The 5,218-nt window shown below is 41.4% G+C and overlaps 1 non-coding gene across 1 annotated transcript; it reads left to right on the forward strand.

Annotated features, from left to right (window-relative positions):
- The first annotated feature begins 3,937 nt into the window (after nucleotides 1-3,937).
- LOC133384756 (5S ribosomal RNA) lies at nucleotides 3,938-4,056 on the forward strand. The gene has a single exon (XR_009762686.1). It is a non-coding gene; the product is annotated as a 5S ribosomal RNA (ribosomal RNA).
- Nucleotides 4,057-5,218: the final 1,162 nt, after the last annotated feature.

The raw sequence follows: 5,218 nt of genomic DNA on the forward strand, positions 1-5,218 counted from the left end.
AAAAGCACATGTGGAGAACAGTAATATAGTTGCAAATTCAGGAGTGCAGTGTCCCTTTCTGATATTCACAGCCATGCCCTTCCCTCCTTTTTTTGCTGCTGGGTTGAGAATAAGATCCTTGTTAATGCCTTCTCCCACAACAACAGACATCCCTAGGAGCTAATCAGCATGAAAGAGGAGAGTGTTAGCTACTGAAAAGAGTCTTCTCAGTGGCTAACTCATCTCCTTTCACTCTGATTGGCTCTAATCAGCAGGAAAGGACAAGGATGCATGTTAGAAGACTCTTCTCAGTGGCTAACACACTCCCCTTTCATAGGATGCTGGAGACATAGAGATCCTGTTCCCAAAAATGTAAGCGGTCTAAAAACCCCTGAGACCCTGGATGACTACACCCCTAGTGGAGATACAGGGCAGTCAGAAAGCCAATGGGGTACTGCCTTTGAGGTACGCTACCTGGAACCAAATGTTCTATAAAAGGCATAAGAACATTAATTTTGGTGTGTGCGTCATTATTTTGGTCCTGGACGGCCACCCTGTGGGCTACCACTGCTACCTTTAACCTCTACTAAGATTAAGAAATGCCCCTTGTTTCTTCTTTATATATTCATGTGACTTTATTCTTTTAAATGCATGTATGAAGCTGTGCGAAACTGTCCATATAACTTTCAATAACAATAAAACTTGTTTAAACTGTACACTCTTTTGTCCTGATTGCACTATGAGACCAGCAGGTGACTAGACTCCAAGGACCAGTAAGAAAGTGATAAGGAGGTTTTGTAGAACCTTCTGGATCAAACTCTGGTGCCTGTTAAAGACTCCTATAATTAAATTCCGACAGTGATGAAGGCCAAGTAGCAGATGCCTGGCTGCCCATTTGCTACCGGGCCAAGTTCAAGGTTCTAGTTTTGTTGTACAAAGCCCTATACAGCTCGGGACCAGGATACCTGAAAGACCGTCTTACACCTTATATACCCAATCAATCACTGCGCTGTGCAGGTGAGGGCCTCCTGCAGATACCATCTTATCAGGAGGTTCGTTCTGCACAATATAGGAGACGGACCTTTAGTGTGGTGGCACCTACCCTGTGGAATTCCCTCCCTTTGAATATTAGGCAGGCGCCATCTCTGCTATCTTTTCGGCGCCTTTTGAAGACTTTCCTCTTTCAACAAGCCTTTGAAGTTGAGACCTATCCCAGCCTGCATCTGTGTTAGAATTGCTTTTAATATGTTTTCTTTAATAATATGTTTTAACCCTTTTTTTAAAAAAAATTGTTTGTAAGGCTTTTTTAAAAAAATGCTTTTAACGTTGTTTTGTTTTAATGTATTTTAAGGTCTTTTAAGGTCTTTTAATGATGTTTTAAAGTGTTTTTAGCATTTCTGTTTGCCGCCCTGGGCTCCTGCTGGGAGGAAGGGCAGGATATAAATAAAATAATAACAGAATAATAAATAAGTCTGGTGTTTTGGTTTTGAACCATATGCTCCAAAACCACTCTGGGCTCCTGGTGCTTCCATTGTTACCTGAAGGTATGCCATTGAAGGAAGTCACCACCATTATTATGAAGTCACTGCCATTAGAGAATTCAGAGTAAAACAGAGTCATGATCCCTGGTTATGACTCACCTTGGCTTAAGCAATCAGTGGATCTTCTGCAAGCTTATTTCTCTAGTTCCTGCATCTCAGAAAGTATGGATCCCTTGGCAGACACAGGTCCCTGGGTAGGATACCTCTACAAGCTATTGCACCATTCTCATTTTGCTGTTACGTAAAAAGAGGAAATATATTGGAAGAGATCCCAAGTCAGTCCAATTATATATTTATAAGAACCAGTATATTTGCCACCTTCATTTCTTAGTGACTGTGTAGGCAAACCATGTAGGCAGGAGAGGCAAGGAAACTTTTGTGCTAGTTTTCAATTAGCCTTGTAATCTGGGTGACTGGATGGCCAGCCATTGTAACTGCACAACAGATGGTCCTGTGTGAAACATTCTGCATCACTTGGAGCACCTTCAAGTACAGTATGGCCTCTAAAAGCTGGATCTCATTAACTATCCAGGTTGTTTAGCTACACACTCATCACTGATATTGTCATACTGATCTTTTTTTCGTTCTGAGGAATTCACAGCAAAAGGAACGAAAGGGAGGTTGCAGATACATCCGACTTATCATTCTTTCTTTTTTAAAAACTATGCTTCTAAGAAAAAATTTAAGGCAATACTTTTTGGAAAGAAATGACTTCTTTCTGATCTTTCAGTATAGTGTCACATTGTGTAATAATACAATATGTATGAACACAGATGGAAATCAGATGATCCATCCCCACATATATAGGTTGGGATGACAAAAGTGGGAATGGTGGGCAGGAAGAGTGTGCGTGCAATCTCTCCACTCCATGCATTTCTTTGGTCAGGAGGTAATGATCTGAACCATATATATCTTTGCCTGAGTATTTTATGTGTCAAATAATATCTGAGTTTTATTTTCCCAATAACAAATAGAGTACAAAGTTCAACAAATGTATTCACCACTTTGTCTTCTATCTCATTCTAATAATTACTGCATGTTCCAACTCTTCTTGTTTCCTGTTTTTTCATAGAGGTTTTACTGTTTTGTAATATTTTGCATGCAAAACCCATGTATCTGTGGTCTTGATAACAAGAGTCAACATGAAAAATAATGCCGTTAAGAAGGAAAATAGTGCAGCTCTGTCCATTTGTTACCAATGCCTTGGGTCATTCCCATGAATGAAAAGGAGTGCACAGAACTGTAGGGCAGAATGAAGTTAGCAATGGTGGCAAATTTCAGAATTGCAGAGTTCTGGAAACTCATTCATTTAGCTCAACATTTCTTGATGCATTACAAGCTAAGAGAAAAGGTAAAATACAAATAAAACCCAGCTTATAATGTACTCATGTCTAGTTTTTCCCTTATAAGCAAATATACCCTAATGAAGTGGGGAGAGTTCCAGCAGCAGAGAAGGCTGGGTGAAGCAGCAGCAGGAGGAATTGGCTTTAAATGGATTTATATACAGAATGTTGTTCTGATTCAATAGAACTTTTTGCATCACATCGTCTGTTGCACCAAGCATGGCAACAGACACTTTTGAACATGCCCAAGAGTGTCCAGGCTTTAAGGATACGTCAAAACCTCTGATTGTGCCAAGCAGGCCCAGGCCCTGCAGGAAGAGAACATCGCCGCCCAGGGAAGGAGAGTCTGCTGCTGCTGCTGCTGCGGGATCACCACCTCCACCACCCTTCCCTGTGGGACTTCTGCCTGACAGACCTGCATCCTGCAGGACCAGGCCCCAGGTACCCAGCCAGCTGGGACTGATTGCTACCACCTGTCCCTCTTTGGAGGGATACATAAGCCGGCTGGCTGGGGTGGCCTGGGAGACCCAGAGCCTGCAGGAAGAGAACATCGCCGCCCAGGGAAGGAGAGTCTGCTGCTGCTGCTGCTGCTGCTGCTGCTGCTGCTGCTGCTGCTGCTGCTGCTGTGGGATCACCACCTCCACCACCCTTCCCTGTGGGACTTCTGCCTGACAGACCTGCATCCTGCAGGACCAGGCCCCAGGTACCCAGCCAGCTGGGACTGACTGCTACCACCTGTCGCTCTTTGGAGGGATACATAAGCCGGCTGGCTGGGGTGGCCTGGGTGTTTGTTTGTTTTTTGTGTGCTGCTTTTTTTTTGTGGGATTAAGGAGGATTAATTTTATGATGTTTTAATTGGAAATTGGTTTTAAATTGTTTAGGACTGTGGTTTGTTTTTGTATATGTATATTATGTATAGCTTTTTGTTATTGTAAGTTGCCTAGAGTGTCCACTAACCTGGACAGATAGGCGACCAATAAATAAATTATTATTATTATTATTATTATTATTATTATTATTATCTCTTTGCTTGAGGTCCCCCCCTTAGCAATAATAGTTTGGCTAAGGGGGTATCACTACAGCCATTCTACCCTGAACACGCCCGATCTCGTCTGATCTTGGAAGCTAAGCAGGGTCAGGCCTGGTTAGTACTTGGATGGGAGACCGCCTGGGAATATCGGGTGCTGTAGGCTCAGAGGAAGGCAATGGTGAACAGCCTCTGAATGCCTCTTACCATGAAAACCCTATGAATATATATATATAAAAGATTCATAGGGTCACCATAAGTCGTAATCGACTTGAAGGCATATAACAAAAAGCAAACAAACACAACGGGGTATCATGAGCAAGTTTTCTAAGAGAACTTAGTTTTTTCTTAGTTTCTCTTTGTTTCTAAGAGAATAAGTTTTCTGGAGAACTAAACTAATTACAAGATGAGCTGATGAGAAAAAGGGATGAGGGAGTAATTTGATTCAGTTCACATTTAAAGCCAAATGCATCAGATCTGCACTAAAAAAAGTGTGAGAACCAAAACACAGCCCTCTTGCAAAATTTGTATATATCAGAATTTTGTGGTTCAGTTCTCCAGCCAAACCATGTTTAGCCAAACCATTAGCAGAAAGTGTTCATAAAAATGAATATATTACTGAAAACAACATACAAAAATGCATTGCTTAAGAAGAAAGTGCCTGCAAAAATGTGTACTTTAGTCCAAACTGCAGACAAAAATGTGTTTATTGGGAGAAATTCACACTAAATGTTGAAGAATTTTCATGAATATTTTTTTTAAAAAAGTGAAAATGGTTGGAGAAATGTGGAGAACTGAATTTAAGCTTGGAAAAATGAATGTCAGGATCAAAATTGACTGATCCATCTGTAGTGAGAAGTCACTTAACTATATAGGGGGATCTTTGAAGACAGGTGCATGAACCATAGGATATTTTACACTCTACTAAATTTGAAGCCCAATAATATCTCACCTGCAACTAAACAGAATTATTAATTAACCAGAGAGTAATACTCCATATGTATTGTTATGTGAACGGTGAATCCTGATTTCGAAGCGGTGAGAAGTTTCAGGGTTCCCAAAGTATAGCCTGAGTTTGGTTTCCTTAGAATGAAGGGTCACTGGAGGCTGGGGGCAGGTTCTTTGATGAAAGGTCCCAGCATGCTAATATTATAGGCTGCGCATAAGAAGGCAGGATCACAGCACTAACACTCCAACAGATCCTGCTTCCCATTAGATTTCTAGGCAGGGGGACGAAAGTCATAGTTTTAGATTCTGTACAGAGAACAAATCAACCTCTATCTCTTTCCACCTCCAGCCCCAAGTCAGACAGTATCTTTTGCTCTTTC

This window comes from Rhineura floridana, chromosome 4, assembly GCF_030035675.1.
Source record: "Rhineura floridana isolate rRhiFlo1 chromosome 4, rRhiFlo1.hap2, whole genome shotgun sequence".
NCBI classification, from domain to species: domain Eukaryota; kingdom Metazoa; phylum Chordata; class Lepidosauria; order Squamata; family Rhineuridae; genus Rhineura; species Rhineura floridana.